Source organism: Schistocerca piceifrons, chromosome 3 (assembly GCF_021461385.2).
Source record: "Schistocerca piceifrons isolate TAMUIC-IGC-003096 chromosome 3, iqSchPice1.1, whole genome shotgun sequence".
NCBI lineage: Eukaryota > Metazoa > Arthropoda > Insecta > Orthoptera > Acrididae > Schistocerca > Schistocerca piceifrons.
Window position 1 is genome coordinate 142,533,109 of NC_060140.1, and position 19,963 is coordinate 142,553,071.

Consider the following 19,963-nt stretch of genomic DNA (forward strand, 5'->3'; position numbering starts at 1 on the left):
CGGCACTGCGTAGGATCCTACGGTCTTGGCGTGCATCCGTGCGTCGCTGCGGTCCGGTCCCAGGTCGACGGGCACGTGCACCTTCCGCCGACCACTGGCGACAACATCGATGTACTGTGGAGACCTCACGCCCCACGTGTTGAGCAATTCGGCGGTACGTCCACCCGGCCTCCCGCATGCCCACTATACGCCCTCGCTCAAAGTCCGTCAACTGCACATACGGTTCACGTCCACGCTGTCGCGGCATGCTACCAGTGTTAAAGACTGCGATGGAGCTCCGTATGCCACGGCAAACTGGCTGACACTAACGGCGGCGGTGCACAAATGCTGCGCAGCTAGCGCCATTCGACGGCCAACACCGCGGTTCCTGGTGTGTCCGCTGTGCCGTGCGTGTGATCATTGCTTGTACAGCCCTCTCGCAGAGTCCGGAGCAAGTATGGTGGGTCTGACACACCGGTGTCAATGTGTTCTTTTTTCCATTTCCAGGAGTGTATTTCCTTCCAGATCCAGATGGTGTCAGATCTATTCTTCAATGGATACTGTAAAATAATCTTGAATTATTGTACAATTTTTTTTCTTTTTGGATATATTTATGTAGATTTTTTTTCCCCCAAGAAATTGCCTTATGAAACAATAGATCGAAGCGCAATGTCTATCTGCAGGGTCTGGTATCCAATTACACATAAGTAATACCGAGCGACTTAGCATTTAGCACGGGACTCGCATTCGGAAGGACAATGGTTGAAATTCACGTTCGGCCATCCAGAATTAGGTTTCCTGTGATTTGCTTAAAGTGCTCCAGGCAAGTGCCAGCATGGTTCCTTTGAAACTGCACGGCCGATTTCCTTTCCCTTCCTTGAAACTTTCAGAGCTTTTGCTCCGTTTTTAATAACCTCGATGTCGACGGGACGTTAAATCGTGCTCTTCCTTTTTTTACCAAACTACTCCCGCTGCATATGAAACTGGCAGGTTAAATACTGCTGAAATTTCGACGTCGTGTATGGGTGGATGTGTTAACTATTACTCATTTGCGCGTATAATTTTGTATTAAACCTTTCATTCACGCTTATGATTTATTTTTAATGGAACGCAGTGAACTGTTGTGCCGATCACCGCGGTATTCGTTCACAGTGTTCTGTTTGTTGCGTTATGCGGCAAATAACAATTCCCACAGTATATCTTTCAGAAACACAGGTTTTCTATCATTTGTTGCCGTATCAGCACCCTCTTTCCGATTTTCCCTGACACAGGCTACTTAGGTATTATTCCATGTAGACACATATATACCATGAAAGAATCTTTCAATGGAAGAACTGTAATCCACATACATAATTTCGGTGATTTCATCGATGATTTCACTTCTTCTAATATTTGCTATAGAAACCGAAATATAGTGTGCGCACACATTTGAGGATAATTTAGGTTGGAATGTAGGTTTCGAAATTCTATAGTCTGCAACGAACTACTGATTGCAGCTCAGTCGTCATTCGGTGAACACTTCCTGTGTTAGCATCTTTTCCTTCTTCTATTCGTTTCCTAATGCTTCTAAGGTAACCGCAGTAATGAATGTGTAGAAGAACATGATTGCACAACGAATAGGTCGTTTAGGTGAACAAGGTAAATTTCCATAAAATTCTCCTGTGTTGTAGAGTGCGTTATGTTGTAAAATGTATCAAAGTTTCGGTTTCTATTGCAAGTGATTTTAATGAGGGTATATAATTCTTGTTTTCGTCATCAGTCTCCTGACTGGTTTGATGCGGCACACAATTCAGTCCTCTCCTGTGCAGACTTCTTCATCTCAGAGTAGCACTTGCACATGACGACCTACGTAATCTGTTGTATATATCCCAATCTCTGTCCTCCCCTACAGTTCTCATCGTCTACAGCCTCTTCAGATTACTTGGAAGCTGTACCTTCAAGCCTTAAAAAATATCCTATGATCCTTCCCCTTCTTCTCGACAATATTTTCTACATCTTTCTCTCCTCGTTGATTCTCATTTCCTATAGGTCCATTTAATTTTCAACTTTCTTCTATATCACATTTACACTATATTTTGGCACAATGATTAATACATGAAAAAATGAAAATGCCACAACAATCACTGGAGTTTCAGATACCCTTACATCTGCATGCTTTTCATCTCCTAGGGACCTGAAGGAAGCACAGAAGAGGTAGTCTTCCACGCAAAGTTTACAGTTTGCACGTCTTTATTGTGGTTGATGTTTGGAGAACCTCACCACACCTGCTTTGAAGGGCAGCCGCAGGTTTTCTGTTCCACACTGGAGTTTCTGATACCCTTACATCTGCACGCTTTTCATCTCCTAGGGACCTGAAGGAAGCACAGAAGAGGTAGTCTTCCACGCAAAGTTTACAGTTTGCATGTCTTTATTGTGGTCGATGTTTGGAGAACCTCACAACACCTGCTTTGAAGAGCAGCCGCAGGTTTTCTGTTCCACACTGGATACGGCTGACAAGGTGACCGACCGCACGGCTATCAGATTTTTGAAATACTTATTTACGGTAGATGATGTTCAGAACTCAAGTATCAATAACCCACTCAAAAATTGAAAATCGACTTTGAAATTTTACGAGCTTCGATTATAATTCAAGGCGGACCACATGGCTCTGGGGCAGAATGCTCGTCCACAGCGTCGGTAGTCAAGGTTCACAAATAAACAGGGCAGATCTGTGAACCATCACAAGCACAGGTTCCACCATCCCGGACATTAAACCATTTCCTCGGCCAAAATGACTGGCAACATTATGAATCCTCCAAATGACTGATCACGCGAAGAAACAAAAGCACCTCTTGGAATTCCTGATGGACTTCTGGGAAGAACACAAGAGACCCAAGCGTCACAGAAGGTATCAAGGAAAGTTCCAGACCTTCCTCCAGATACCCCTGCAGACAACCATCAACAACGACCTCCCTGGTGGCGACGTCCTCAAACCCTCCCCTCTCCCCCCCCCCCCCAACACGCCAAAGAACGTCTCGTTAAAACGAAGAAGGAAGAAGAAGGTTAATGAATTAAGACATAAGTGGAAAAGTGTCTCTCTCTCTCTCTCTCTCTCTCTCTCTCTCTCTCTCTCTCTTGCTCCGTGTGGTAATATACATAGCGAAAGTGTTTTGTCAGTGTAAATATGTGCTACTCTCTAAAGCCTTCCATCATTTATTCAAGTCATTCACGCACAATCAGTGTACCTGAAGTAAATACGATGTTCGATTAATGTGTAAAATTATTTTCGTTGTCTCGTTTTTTGTCTTCTCATATTATATTTTACATCATGTATCTCAGTTTTATGGATTTATTTAGCTATTTGATAGCTTTCACTATGGATAATATGAGTAACTGTTTTGATCAATCTATGCTATGCGTGTTACTAAACTTCTTATTTGTGAATAAATCAGTGTGGCCGACCGGTTCTAGGCGCTTCAGTCTGGAACTACGCGAGCACTACGGTCGCAGGTTCCAATCCTGGCATGGATATATGATATCCTTATGTTAGTTAGGTTTAAGTAGTTCTAAGTTCTAGGCGACTGTTGACTTCAGATGTTAAGTCCCATAGTGCTCAGAGCCATTTGAACCACTTGTGGATAAATAATAGCAAACCAACTGAGTACTTTTCTGCATTTTACAACAGCCAACAAAATTTAACAATATCTCTTCACTCTCCAATACTGTTTCTCGTATTTTGTTGTTTTTGTTTTGCCGATTTTGTATAAAATTGTTTTCCAATACCTTTTTTCCTCTTTCTTTTTTATTGTGTTTTGTTTACACTGTGTATGTAAATTTCATATTACGATAGCTTCTGTTTTTTTGCTAACTGTATGGATTTTCACTACTTACATGTCTCCCTTTTTCTCTGAACGCATAGCATAGATTGATCAAAACAGTTACTCGTATTACTCATAGTGAAAGCTATCAAATAGCTAAATAAATCTATAAAATATCATTTGCATTTCACATTCGAAAATTTACACAAAGTTCAATAAATGTTGCCAACTTTGCAACTTTCTAACTTCTTAACTCCAATCGTGTTATGTATACAGGGTGTCCCATTTATCTTGACCACCCCAAATAATTGTTTGTCCAGATGCAAATTACAAAATGTGTCAAGCAAATGTTCTTCAGCCGTCAGGGGGACATCAATCAGCATGACTGCCTTCGTTGCAGCTTTGTTTTTTACAAAGAAATGAACAGCGGCGTGACTTTTTAAATGGCACCCTGTACTTTTTATTCGCTAATTCATTTCCTCTCCTAAGGACTTATTCAAAAATGTATCATAGTGTACAATTCACTGAAACACAACGTTATTAATTACATAACACAACATTGACGTAGACGCTCCCAGCGCGTAGTGCAGGTGCTCGAGGTAATGGAACACATCCACGTGCTGTCGTTGACAGAGGACAAAGGCAGACGTAAGTAGATGCACACCCGGCATTCCATCGTCAGTTGTAGAGTTGTGTGAGTAAAATGTACACCAACGAAGAGAAGGTAGAAATGCTACTCATCTACGGGGTATGTAAGTCAGCAGAACAGTAGTTGCAATACTGTTTTCTTATGTATGGGTACATTTAGTACAGTAGTTTAGTCCTTTTAGATACTGTTGTGTAGAGTTGGCATGTCCTTTTAAATACTGTTGTGTAGAGTTGGCATACAGTAAGGGCTTTCCTTCCTACAAACTGCATCGACGTAACGTTTCTTTTATTGTTGTTGTTGTTGTTGTTGTTGAAGGTAGCCGAAATGCTACGCAGGCAGCAGGACTGTACAGAGATATCCTGACAAGAACCCACCTTCCCAACGGATGTTTTTTCGTCTTGTCGCGACGCTTCAGGAAACGGGAAGCACTAGCACAGACGAAGCTGCCGAAGTTACTGTTCTCGCTTCCACATGTGAGGACACGACAGCTTGAACACGAGATTGGCATTCCTAAGACCAGTGTACATCGTATTCTTAGACCTCACCTTTCCATCCCTATTATGTATACCTACATCAAGAATTGCATGGAAATGATTTCCAGAATCCTGTACGGTTCTGTCAGTGGGCACAGCAGCAAATCCTAGTCAACCCGAACTTCTTCTCCAATGTTCCATTTATCGATGAATGTTCCTTCTCAAACAATGAACAGGTCAATACAAGGAACATGCATTATTCTTCCAGCGACAACCCACGATGGATCAGACAGGTGGAACATGAGCGTCAATAGTTAGTTAACGTCTGGTGTTGGATGCCTGGTACTACAATTATTGGCACTTATTTAATCAATGGTAGTCTAAACGGCATAGCGTATGTCAACTTTCTCAGACGAATTCTTCCTCGTCTTCTGGACGAAGTGCCGCTAAGAACCAAAATGCTTATGTGGTATCAACAGGACGGATGTCCAGCACATAATGCCTTGCGTGCACATCGTGTTCTGAACCGAAGGTATCCTGCCAAATGGATTGATCGAGGAGGAACAGTTACTTGGCGTGCTAGGTCTCCTGATTTAAATCCTCTGAACTTTTTTCTTTGGAGATGCATTAAAGACGTTGTCTATCGCGATATTCCAACAGCTTCAGACGCCATGCAGGATCGTATCGTGTTTGCTTGCAGTTCTCTTCAGCAGGCAACACTGAAAGCAGTAAATAATTCTTTCATTTAACGTGGTCTAGGGGTAGCGTCTTTGATTCGTAATCAAAACATCTTCGGTCCCGGGTCCGATCCCCGCCACTACATAAATTTTGATAAATAATCAGCATTGGTGGCCGAAGACTTCCAGCATGAGAAGTCAGCCTCATTCTGCCAACGGCCTTGTCAAAGAGGGCGGAGGAGCGGATAGAGGTTCAGGGCACTCTCTTGTCCTAGGGGTGGGAAATTGCCCCTAAAGGCGGAAGAATCAGCAATGATCAACGACATGAGGATGCAGAAGACAATGGAAACCACTGCATTAAAGACACGTAACGTGTATCCACAGGACATGCGGCCTGTAATTGAAGAAGTGTCATGTTGATCTCTCCATTGGCAAAAGATTCCGGAATAGTCCCCCATTCGGATCTCCGGGAGGGGACTGCCAAGGGGGAGGATACCATGATAAAAAGATTGAATAATCAACGAAAGGATAACGTTCTACGAGTCGGGGCATGGAATGTCAGAAGCTTGAACGTGGTAGGGAAACTAGAAAATCTGAAAAGGGAAATGCAAAGGCTCAATCTAGATATAGTAGGGGTCAGTGAAGTGAAGTGGAAGGAAGACAAGGATTTCTGGTCAAATGAGTATCGGGTAATATCAACAGCAGCAGAAAGTGGTATAACAGGTGTAGGATTCGTTATGAATAGGAAGGTAGGGCAGAGGGTGTGTTACTGTGAACAGTTCAGTGACCGGGTTGTTCTAATCAGAATCGACAGCAGACCAACACCGACAACGATAGTTCAGGTATACATGCCGACGTCGCAAGCTGAAGATGAACAGATAGAGAAAGTGTATGAGGATATTGAAAGGGTAATGCAGTATGTAAAGGGGGACGAAAATCTAATAGTCATGGGCGCCTGGAATGCAGTTGTGCGGGAAGGAGTAGAAGAAAAGGTTACAGGAGAATATCGGCTTGGGACAAGGAATGAAAGAGGAGAAAGACTAATTGAGTTCTGTAACAAGTTTCAGCTAGTAATAGCGAATACCCTGTTCAAGAATCACAAGAGGAGGAGGTATACTTGGAAAAGGCCTGGAGATACGGGAAGATTTCAATTAGATTACATCATGGTCAGACAGAGATTCCGAAATCAGATACTCGATTGTAAGGCGTACCCAGGAGCAGATATAGACTCAGATCACAATATAGTAGTGATGAAGAGTAGGCTGAAGTTCAAGACATTGGTCAGGAAGAATCAATACGCAAAGAAGTTGGATACGGAAGTACTAAGGAATGACGAGATACGTTTGAAGTTCTCTAACGCTATAGATACAGCAATAAGGAATAGCGCAGTAGGCAGTACAGTTGAAGAGGAATGGACATCTCTAAAAAGGGCCATCACAGAAGTTGGGAAGAAAAACATAGGTACAAAGAAGGTAGCTGCGAAGAAATCATGGGTAACAGAAGAAATACTTCAGTTGATTGATGAAAGGAGGAAGTACAAACATGTTCCGGGAAAATCAGGAATACAGAAATACAAGTCGCTGAGGAATGAAATAAACAGGAAGTACAGGGAAGCTAAGACGAAATGGCTGCAGGAAAAATGTGAAAACATCGAAAAAGATATGATTGTCGGAAGGACAGATTCAGCATACAGGAAAGTCAAAACAACCTTTGGTGAATTAAAAGCAACGGTGGTAACATTAAGAGTGCAACAGGAATTCCACTGTTAAATGCAGAGGAGAGAGCAGATAGGTGGAAAGAATACATTGAAAGCCTCTATGAGGGTGATTTGCCTGATGTGATAGAAGAAGAAACAGGAGTCGATTTAGAAGAGATAGGGGATCCAGTATTAGAATCGGAATTTAAAAGAGCTTTGGAGGACTTACGGTCAAATAAGGCAGAAGGGATAGATAACATTCCATCAGAATTTCTAAAATCATTGGGGAAGTGGCAACAAAACGGCTATTCACGTTGGCGTGTAGAATATGAGTCTAGCGATATACCATCTGACTTTCGGAAAAGCATCATCCACACAATTCCGAAGACGGCAAGAGCTGACAAGTGCGAGAATTATCGCACAATCAGCTTAACAGCTCATGTATCGAAGTTGCTTACAAGAATAATATACAGAAGAATGGAAAAGAAAATTGAGAATGCGCTAGGTGACGATCACTTTGGCTTTAGGAAAAGTAAAGGGACGAGAGAGGCAATTCTGACGTTACGGCTAATAATGGAAGCGAGGCTAAAGAAAAATCAAGACACTTTCATAGGATTTGTCGACCTGGAAAAAGCGTTCGACAATATAAAATGGTGCAAGCTGTTCGAGATTCTGAAAAAGGTAAGGGTAAGCTATAGGGAGAGACGGGTCATATACAATATGTACAGCAACCAAGAGGGAATAATAAGAGTGGACGATTAAGAACGAAGTGCTCGTATTAAGAAGGGTGTAAGACAAGGCTGTAGCCTTTCGCCCCTACTCTTCAATCTGTACATCGAGGAAGCAATGATGGAAATAAAAGAAAGGTTCAGGAGTGGAATTAAAATACAAGGTGAAAGGATATCAATGATACGATTCGCTGATGACATTACTTTCCTGAGTGAAAGTGAAGAAGAATTAAATGATCTGCTGAACGGAATGAACAGTCTAATGAGTACACAGTATGGTTTGAGAGTAAATCGAAGAAAGACGAAGGTAATGAGAAGTAGTAGAAATGAGAACAGCGAGAAACTTAACATCAGGATTGATGGTCACGAAGTCAATGAAGTTAAGGAATTCTGCTACCTAGGCAGCAAAATAACGGCTGAAAGCAAGGGGAAACTACAGCCGTAATTTTTCCCGAGGGCATGCAGCTTTACTGGAGAGCTGCATCAAACCAGTCTCAGGACTGAAGACCACAACAACAACAACAACAGGCAGTAAAATAACCAATGACTGACGGAGCAAGGAGGACATCAAAAGCAGGCTCGATATGGCAAAAAAGGCATTTCTGGCCAAGAGAAGACTACTAATATCAAATAACGGCCTTATTTTGAGGAAGAAATTTCTGAGGATGTACGTCAGGAGTACAGCATTGTATGGTAGTGAAACATGGACTGTTGGAAAACCGGAACAGAAAAGAATCAAAGCATTTGAGATGTGGTGCTATAGACGAATGTTGAAAATTAGGTGGACTGATAAGTTAAGGAATGAGGAGGTTCTACGCAGAATCGGAGAGGAAAGGAATATGTGGAAAACACTGATAAGGAGAAGGGACAGGATGATAGTACATCTGCTAAGACATGAGGGAATGACTTCCATGGTACTAGAGGGAGCTGTAGAGGACAAAAACTGTAGAGGAAGACAGAGATTGGAATACGTCAAGCAAATAATTGAAGACGTAGGCTGCAAGTGCTACTCTGAGATGAAGAGGTTAGCACAGGAAAGGAATTTGTGGCGGGCCGCATCAAACCAGTCAGTAGACTGATGACCAAAAAAAAATGCACCAGAAAGAGTTCGAGCGTGGTGTGCATCAGCACTCAAGGGATCACTGGCCAACCTCGCCACAGTTATATATATAAATTTGGTGTTTGTTCTTTCGGGTATGTCTGAAGGGAAAGATAACATTTTTGATCTTGCAGCCTTATACGATTATGATCCAAAGGAAATAATGACATTATCTGCTAGTGGGCTTTGGAATACATCAGTGGGGAGACTTGAAAATTTGCGCTGCACCATGACCTAGATTTTTCCGTTTCTTGCGAGCGTTCGACTTGATTGCCTCGGCCATCTGCCACTGTTCCTGAACTCTTACTACAATCAGCGAATCGCTGCAAGTGACGGAGGTAAAGGTCAGCAGCACTACGTCAGTAGTGTGTGGGTGAGTTGGAAATTTGAGTCGGTCATGGACGATGTCCAGATTGTCAAGGCAGTCAAGGCGACCGTTCGTGAGAAACGGAAAAATCTGGGTTCGAGTTCTGGTCCAGCACAAGTTTTCAACTTTCCCCGATGAAGTATTTCAATGCGCACTAGCTGCTAATGTCATTATTTCCTTTGGATCATAGTCATATAAGCCCGCAGAATCAAAAGCGGCGTCTGTTTTTCGGATGTGTCCGAAACAACAGGCACCACGTATGTTGTGACTTGGTAAGACAGCCAAGCCACTAGGAGAGGAAGCCGAAAGGCACGCGTTTAAGCTCACGCAGGCTGGCGTGAGGTCTGGAACAGTTAAAGGAGGTGAGACTAGCAAATAAAGTACGTAGCTGTTGGAATACTTAACATTAATCCATAGTTGGTGAACATCGGTCTGACGGTACATGCATCACAAGATAAATAGCAAATGATAATGGCGCATTGCTAGGTCGTAGCAAATGACGTAGCTGAAGGCTATGCTAACTATCGTCTCGGCAAATGAGAGCGTATTTTGTCAGTGAACCATCGCTAGCAAAGTCTGCTGTACAACTGGGGCGAGTGCTAGGACGTCTCTCTAGACCTGCCGTGTGGCGGTGCTCGGTCTGCAATCACTGATAGTGGTGACACGTGGGTCCGACGTATACTACCGGACCGCGGCCGATTTAAAGGCTACCACCTAGCAAGTCTGGTGTCTGGCGGTGACACCACAACGTATATCTCGTGCAATGTTCAGTTTAACGATATGTATTAACATGGACAACAAAGTATTAAGAACAGCCAGTACTCCAGCACTGATTGTGTAACGCTGCGACATGCCGCCTGAAACATAAAATTAACAGTATTTTTTTGGGCTCACTGTACCTCTACATTGCAAACATGGAAATGCATAAACATGCCTAAACACCTGGGAAAATGTGCCTGACGACTTATGAGAACATCTCCCTCCACCCGTAACGAAATTTACGAAATAGTGGAATTAATAATGATATCCATGATGGAAAATAAAAAGATTCATTTAAAGTAGTTCAAGAGTTACTGACATATTCAGTAAAATGAAGTATTAGATGCCCTGGCTAAAGACGCCATTAAAGAAGGCACCGCCACTTTTATAGCTAGCGTGTTCCAGCTTTCTCCACATTCCACCAAAAGAGGCGTATCAGCCGTGGGAACAAAAGTGCAAACATAGCAGCACGAAGAGAGGCTATTATGTTTCAGTTCAAAGCATCGTACGAACAAGATACACCATACGAATAAGGCAGTGGTACAGCCAAAGGGATTTTGTGAGGAGACATCGAATGATGTGAAGTGACATCGAACAAAGCGGAAACATGCATGTTACTCTGGACATCTCTATAGAGTCAAACTGACGGACCATCCCATGCTCCACACTAAGAAGTATCTACAGACATTAAAAACCCAGTGAGCCAGAACAATGCCGAAATTGGCAAACAGCATGTTTTCTGCAAGAAGCAGCATCAAAGTCTGACGCATCGGATACCGATGTTCATAAATTTACACATTAATAACTGACTTCACTAACGTTTAATGGCATGGTTGACGATCGTATACGACAATGTCGAAGCAGATTTGAGACATAAATTTTTATGGTGTGTTCTCTCTTTACTGTTCCGAACTTGTTCAGTTAATATTTTCGGTTAAAAAAGAGGTTATTGGAAGGAAATTAATGTGTTCATTTTTATGACTAAACATGATAGTGTTCATCTGTATTTGTACACGACTGTGTCCAGTAAAGAAGTTTAAAGACTGTACATCACATAAAATCCGAGGAAGATAGCTACACAGTTCTTTTAATTTTCGTTTTCCGCATGTATTGTTTGGGGGAGGACTGGGTTACCATAGTTATCGTCCCCTTGTATGGGGGCTATATATCGTCTATTATCCATCATTTTGTACATGCAGCTATTGTTCTCTGTCCCCTGCTATCACCCAGGTTGTGGTGCTGTGTACGATTTCCTGTAACCTGATTATTTGAGTCCTTGACTGGTTTCCACTCAAACACTGGTCTCCCCAGTACATCACTTTTTCATGTTCTCTTCTGGTGCTGTTAGTTTCCCATCTACACCCTTTGCAGGTCATATGATTTCTGCGCCACTGCTGGGCATACTTGCATGTTTACCTCTTCTCAGACTGCTGACACAGCTATCAATTCCATTAGTCCTGTAACGACCTCTGCCATGCTGGTCATCATAGATTCTTAGTGATCGATGTACTATTGAGAGGCATGCCAGTTTTCTTTTTCAAAATGTCACTCGTGTGACTGGTTTGATGCTCACCTATTATGCACTATCTATAATAGATAGTGCCTTCCAATGCACAGCCAGGAGCACATGGGCACGCCTGGGCAAAAAGCTGAGAGGTAAGCATAGCACACCCACACGCACAGATGGGCAGGGGTGGCTGAATAGCGCCGATCTGTGCCCACAGCCACAGATCGGCGTGGGCGGGGAAAAGAATGACAGGTGGGAAGTCGTGTACTCATGGGCACAGGCAGGCATCGAGGGGCAAAAGGCTGATAGATGGGCAGTCAAGTGTCCAAGGGCGCCAGCTTCGGTGGCCGAGCGGTTCTAGGCGATTCAGTTCGTAACCACACGGCTGCTACAGTCACAGGTTCGAATCCTGCCTCGGGCATGGATGTGTGTATGTCCTTAGGTTAGTTAGGTTTAAGTAGTTCTAAGTTCTAGGGGACTGATGACCTCAGATGTTAAGTCCCATAGTGCTCAGAGCCATTGAAGGCTAAGACCTGGCAATCAGGTGCCTATTGGTACAGGTGAGGCTGGGTGGGCAAAATGACAGGTGGGCAGTAGGGTGCCCAAGGTCAGATGGGTAAAAGGCTGACAGTTGTGAAGCTGTGTCCCCACTGGCACAGGTGGGCACTGGTGGGCATGGGTAGGCGAAAGGCTGACAGGTGGCTGTCGGGCGCCTGTGGGCAAAAGGCCAACAGGTGGGAAGTAGTAATTATATACATGTAAGATCAGCAGGAGCATAGAAAAAAAAACAGTTATGAACAGATTTCGAATAAGTCTGCAGAAATATGACCATGTAGTGCACAAGAAAAATTGCGGATATTCAAGAGAGGACAAGACACATTTGTTACAAAAAAATGGTGTCTGCGCATTTCAAGTATGTTCGATACAATTTACAGGATGTGCACGACAGTGATCTACTATGTTGTGCACATCAAATGGTGCGCAACGTAAATTAGAATGATTTCAAGGGAAGCAGCGGATGGTTGCATTACTTCAAACAGTGCTACAGAACTGGAGGACGTAAGACGAAATTTCAAAGAAGACGATGATGCACAGCAAACTGTGGAGTCAGCCTGAAAATTTGTAGCGTGTGAACTGAGGGACGCCCAGCAGTGTCCACATGCTATGGGGCAGCGTTGGAACTGAGTCTCGATGGCGTGTTATAAATATTCTAGTCTTTGGTTGCCCCTAGTATTCTTCCTCTGTACTGCTCTTTCCTGGATGCTGGAACAGATGTCCCACTGACCTAACCTTTCTTCGCGTAATGGTCTTTCAAAAACTTTTTCGGACCATATTCTTCTTATCACTTCTTATCACTTCTTCATTTCATACTTTATGTGCACATTTCCTTTTTAATATTCTTCTCCTCTGGGTCTAAGATCCAAGTCTCATTCCTATACAATGCTCTTCTCTAGAAGTTCACTGTCAGGAGTACATCCTGATGAATATTACAATTTTTGGTACCTGAAGAACTCGTTTATCAAAAAAGTTTCCATTCTTTGGCCATCCTGTTCTATAAGTATCATTACCAACACCCTTACTAATGTTCGATATCAGCAGCCCATTTCCGGTAGCAGTAATAATGGTGATGTGCTAGAAAGCTCTCAAGGATACAGTTATGCAGCAGTGGTCGGGCAATACCAGGTAGAGAGGGCGAGCTTTCAAGATGTTGGAGTGAGTCAGCCAATGCTAGCGGTCAAGGGAGACGGTCCAGAAATGCAGACAAAAGTGTCCCATTTAAGGACAATAATTGCTTAAAATGTTCGTTGAAACAGTTGAAAGAACCCAGCTTATGTGGCTAACAAGTGTGAGTGATGTTGGATTGAGGCTGATGAGAGATCGTAAAGTTTCCGGCAGTGAACAAATAAACTGTGCTTAGTTTGAGTGACATTTACTCATTTCAAAACGTTCATTAAAATGCTTAAGCTACACAAGTTGTCCCGCGCTAAGACCGTTGCACAACTAGAGTGGTGCTTTTTCAGAAGAGAGTACACGTTCAAGGTTTCGTGCAAACACAGTTCTGCTGCGGTATGGACAGCATGTGCATCACAGTACAGGAGTGAAATGGCGGGGCAACTGGAAACGCACTCCAAAGTACGCGGGACAGAACAATTCTTGTGGACAAAACTTTTAAACTGCACACAGATTCCCCTTGAAATTCAGACCATATATGGACCGAATGCAGCGTAGTCAAATGGTGCCAACAATATGACCAAGGCCGTAGGGACGGGGGTGATGCTGACTGGAAAGGAAGCTCCTGTGCAATGCGGTTTCCTTTCCGGGAAGGTGATACAACGTATGGCGTAAAGACATATTCCAACGATGAGAGCGTTCACACAGCGTTTCTCGAATGGATCTGGAGCAATGGGCGGATTTCGATTATTGAGGAACTAAACAATTGGTACAATTTTCCGACCGTTGTTTATGGAGGCTTGGTTACTATGTCGAAAAATTTTGTTATGTATCTGTGTAACTTTGAAATGCAGAGTAGAATTTAATAAAAGTTACTTGACCTGTCATAATAATGTGTAACTTAGTTGTAAAAGTCCCCTAATATTTCCCTAAATGTTTGGGACGCAGTGTGCAGATTGGTTTAGGCACACAGTTCAGTTTAATAATTTATTTCAGTTTATACACTCCATCTTCGATGCGGATATTGATAAGAGTGGTGACGTGATATGCTGCAACATTCCCTTACACTTTTCATACCATTGCTGTGTCCTCCAGAAGATACAGATCGCAGCCTATATAGATGGCGGCTGTGCTGCCTGCGATTGGAGCTCAACAGAGTTTAGACTGCAGAGAATGCGCGCACGACAATGTTTAAGCTACGCATCTACCTCACGACACAAAAATAGTTCGCGATTAGACATCCATTCCGCCGAACCTGATTATAAGCAGACACACTGCTCCAAGCAGCAGGCAGTGCCTCAAGACAGTCGTCGGATAATTGTCACACAGAATCAGGGCAGTGTCTCAGCACTCATTTGCAGTCGCCGCCAAGAAGAGCCAAACCGGACGCCATACGCTGCGCAATAGAATTAAATGGTTGCTTTTTTAAACCCCCGATACTTTCTCTCATTGCGACTAAGAAGCTCTAATTTTGACCCAAACGTGCCTACATGCAAGGGCGCAAAAGCATGGCGCGCTGCAACGTCACCCACGGGCTCGGGGATGCTTCAAACAGCAACGTGTCTCATATTTGCCTGATGACCAAGGGAAACCTCCCGAAATCTTTGTCGAAACCGAGGGTTTGAAACTATTTCAATTAATTTCGGAGGCAATGTTATCAATTAGCATAGATAAGCATTTACAATTTTGTAAGGGTTAGTTACGGTCGCCGGCGCACACTCGTGTGTGTGTGTCAGGGGGGGGGGGGGGGGGGGGGGGGGTGGTATCAGTATCATTAGGAGTCCTGTGAATGGCTCTATAGGTAACTGCCTGCCATATCTTCTGTAGTCATTCTCCAGTTCCCTTAAGTGCCAGAGGCATCAAGTTTGGTGGATAATTGTTCAGTTTGGTTGAGCGGCGCTCTATGAATTCCTTCTATTAAGGATATACTTTACTTACTGTGCACATCGATGACTAATTGGATAGGCGTCAGGCAAGAAATTTAAAGCTTCGAAGCCCAATACTCAGACGACCGTAGGAACTTTTTCTGTCACTAAGCGCTCCTTTCACAGCTGCACGTTAACTTCCCTTAGTAGATAAACGATAAGTCACTTCAAAAGGCGCCGTTAGGTAAGGCTATATCACCTCCAGTAGGGACATGTCTAGTAAAAAAATTCGATCTTCCTTCGGATTACCCCGCCATGTTAAGTGCTGAGTAACTAGATGAGCATAACGTTCAGACTTATTCCGCGTTTTCGGTTATACATGAACGATGACTAAGATAGTCTAAAATACTTGATGAATAAAAATTATATTTCTAAAACTGAAGTATTTTCAAAATTCATGTATCATGTACTGAAACACAGGCTTCTCGAATTTCCGCCATTAATATAGATTTTAACTGGTTTCTAAAGGTTAATAATTGGTGAGAGTCGGAAGGACTGGCTATAAAAAAGCAGAAACAGCCGTAGGTGACATTTAAAGCAAGGGCGGTAAGATTGAGCCCAATGGGAATTCCACTGTTGAGTGCAGAGAAGAGAGCAGTGGAGACAATACATTGAAGGCCCCAATGAGGGAGAAGACCTGTCTGAAGTGATTGAAGAAGAAACAGGAGACGATAGGTAAAATACAAGGGATCCAGTATTAGAATCATAATTAAAAGAGAATTGGAAGACTTAAAATCAAATAAGGCAGATGGGATCGATAACATTCCATCAGACTTCCTAAAATCAATGGGAGAAGTGGCAACAAAACGACTGCAAGAGCTAACAAGTGCGAGAATTATCGCACACCCAGTTTAACAGCTCAAGCTTCTAAGTTTCTGACAAGAGTAATACATAGAATAACGGGAAAGAAAACTAACGCTCTGTTAGATGAGAATAAGTTTGGCTTTAGGAAAGGCAAAGGCACCAAGAGACAGCTCTGACGTTGCGGTTGATAATGGTGGAAGCAAGACTGAAGAAAAATCAAGACACGTTCATAGGATCTGTCGACCTGAAATAAGAGTTCGACAACGTCATATGATGCAAGATGTTCGACATTCTGAGAAAAATACGGGTAAGCTATAGGTAGAGACAGAAGATGAACAACATCTTCGAGAACCAAGATTAAAAACGGGTGCAAGATTAGGAACGAAGTTCTCGGGTTAAAAAGCATGTAACACATAGTTGTATTTTTTCGCTCCTGCTGTTCAATCAGTACATCGAAGAAACAATGATGAAAAAAGAAAGGGTCAAGATTGGAATTAAAAATTCAAGGTGAAAGGATATTAATGATAAGGTTCACTGATGACATTGCTATGCTGAGTGAAAGTGAAGAAGAATTAAAAGATCTGCTGAACGGGATGACCAGTTTAAAGAGTTCGGCATTTGGATTGAGAGTAAATGAAAGAAAGACGAAAGTAATGAGACGTAGCACAAATGAGAACAGCGAAAAACTTAACATTAGGATTGGTGGTCAAGAATTAAGGAATTTTGCTACAAAGGCAGTGTAACAACCCATGACGGACGGAGCAAGGAGGACATCAAAAGCAATATAGCACTTGCAAAAAGGGCATTAGACTACTAGTGTCAAACATAGGTCTTAATTTAAGGAACAAATTTCTGAGAATGTACGTTTGCAGCACAGCACTGTATGGCACTGGAACACGGACTGTGGAAAAACCTGAACAAAAGACAATCGAAGCGTTTCACATATGGTGCTATAGATGGATGTTGAAAAATTAGGTGGGCTAATAAGGTAAGGAATGAGGAGGTTCTGCGCAGAATCGTAGAGGAAAGGAATATGTGGAAAACACTGGCAGAGAGAAGAGAAAGGATGGTAGGACATCTGTTAAGACACTAACTTACATGGTACTTGAGGGAGCTGTAGAGTGTGAAAATTGTAGACGAAGACTGAGACTGGAATACATTCAGCAAGTAACTGATGAGGTAGGTTGCAAGTGCTACTCTGAGATTAAGAGATGGATATAGGAGAGGATTTCGTGGGGGACCTCATCAAACCAGTTAGAAGACTGTTGACTCAAAAAGACTGGTAGTACATCAGCAGTTGATGTTCAAGTAAATGAACAAATACTTTTTATCTGAATTTATTGAAGCTCTCTGTCTTCCCACTTGACTGCAAGTATGACCGATAATTCTATTTCGGTAAATGCTTTGGTGACGTGAATAAAGAGCGTTTGAGATAGAATGGTTTTTCCTGTTTGATGACTTAACCATATACTGTCACTTGTGGGAAGGATTTTTTGCGAGAAATATTTGTCGTAATTCAGTAATAGTCTTTGAATTTACGTAAATAATATAGTTTCATAGTATGAACCATTCTTGCAGAGTCTGTACATCCCGTCATATGATTTCTTCCATTCCCAGCCACAGATTTTTTTCGACATACTGGGCCAGTTTGGCCCTTGTGGGGCAGCACGCATTGTCACCCGCACCGCCCCCGCCAATCAGCCCGCACGCTATTCGTTCGTTTCTTTTGTCAGTCCACTTGACTGACTCGAGTTATCGAGTAGTTGCACTTTCCTGTATAACACGCCCGTCCACGTCATCGTATTTTACACGTTTCCGCCTGGCACACAGACTGGTAACACAACCTACGAGAAAGGTCGCGTCCATTCTAGTGATCTCGATACGTTATTCCGTCTGGCATTTGTTCGAGAAAAGTCGCGAATATTCTACTGTTTTGTGATTAAAAAGAGACTAATGGGAGAGATTCTTCAATTCAAGCTGAAACATCCCCTTTGAAAAATTAATGAATTACTGTGCTGGTAAACCCCTTACGTTGATTTTCAAACAGCTCAGCAGAACTGAACGTACTCAGACATTTCTCTCTTTACTTATTCTGATCAGCACTAAACTGACACACAATATTTTTAGCGCAACGCAATCTGACTTTCAATAATCCCTAAAAAGAATGGCCTTGACTGATAATAACCTATACCTTTCATGAATCACTTACCTCACAATAATCTTCGTAACTCGAACTACTGCAATACAGCGAGCGCCACTACTCCAGCTAAATAAAAGATTCTAACTACTGAAGGCACTAACTACTGATAAGCATAGTCAGCAAATGAAAGACTTTGATAGAGAACAAACAATGTATTTACCTTAGTAATGTTTAAAAGTCATTACATATATATAATATATATATTAATCAGTTCATGACATGCAGTCTTACAAATTTCGTTTTTCTTACGGACACACGATCAGATCGTCCGCTCTCAGAACTCTGCCATCTCTCTTCCCACATCCACCACTGCTGGCGGCTCACCAACTGCGCAACGCTACGCGCTGTTCACATCCAACTGCCCACCACTACAATAGCAAATATTCCAACAATGCAAACCAGCGACAGACTACACACAGCACAGTCGGTGATTTTCATACACAGCGCTATGTGGCGTTACGAACATAAAAACCTAAACAGCCTACTTACAAAGCAGACGAACACAAACGCCCTTAACGATCGTGATTCTGTTATGCAAGCGTTGTCTGTTTGCCCACTTCTGACTATCCTACTTTGCACGCGCTGCTCAAAATATTTGCTTGTCTACCTGCATCTACTGCTACATAGAAAGAAGTTTTTCTACATTGCGGCGTGCAAAAGCATGGCTGAGTTCGACAGTGAAAGAGGATCGACTTAACGGCTAAGCTCTGTTGTACACTCACCCTGACATTGACGGTCCTATTGACGATGTAGTTAACCAATTCGCCAGGAATAATAGGAGTATGGAATTCAACATTTAAGAAAGAGAATCACAATTGTACCTTTTTTATGGCATTGTCTTGTACATGTAAATAATAAGTTTAAATAAAACTTTATTAAACTTTGCATGTGACTTGATTTTTATAATGGTAAAAGTAAAGGTAGCTCAAGATATCTTTACCGCCCCGTCCTTGAGGTTTTTCTGTATCAGCCACTGCACAAAGTTCGCTATTAAGAAAATGCCTGTTGACAAACATAGACGAAAAATTAAAATAAAAGCCATAATACCAATCAATGAAAAACAAATGTCGGAGTGGCATTAACAGTAACAAAGTCGATAGCAGAGTGTAGTCAACAATAATGATTTAACAATGGCAAAACCATTGTACTTTTCCGCTCTGTGCTAGATTTATCGGACTGCGTCGAAAGATTTCGTTCGATTTCTTCCACAGACCAGTTTCACTCAAAAGAGATGAGTGAATACCAATCCTGCGGACGCGTAAAACTACAACCGACTTAATCCACTGTTTTCATTTGGTTGCTCCGGCTGTCTGGATTCCCTCAAAAGAATACATAGTGCAATTGATACGTAAAGCTGCAAACGTCTGAACCAGTTGTTTGCATTCAGTTGTTTCTGTCACTAGTTCTCAATAAGTACAGGTAATGATGCAGTCGGAAGCAGGGAATTAGAATTTCTCCCAGCACTAGATTCAAACTCAGGTGTCCTGATTGATAAACAAATGCGCTATCCGTTACACCACACTGACACCGCAGCAACCATTCCTGGACGGAATAATATAGAATGTCTCCCTCGCCGGTACAAATTCCAACTCACGCCTCTGTCCATAGCTGTTCCTCTTCTAAACTCGCACC

At 42.6% G+C, this 19,963-nt stretch overlaps 1 protein-coding gene across 5 annotated transcripts in view; it reads right to left on the reverse strand.

Moving 5' to 3' along the window:
• Positions 1 to 19,963, reverse strand: part of LOC124788181 — an 816,659-nt gene that overhangs the window by 133,667 nt on the left and 663,029 nt on the right. The gene's annotated exons all lie outside the window — the stretch shown is intronic.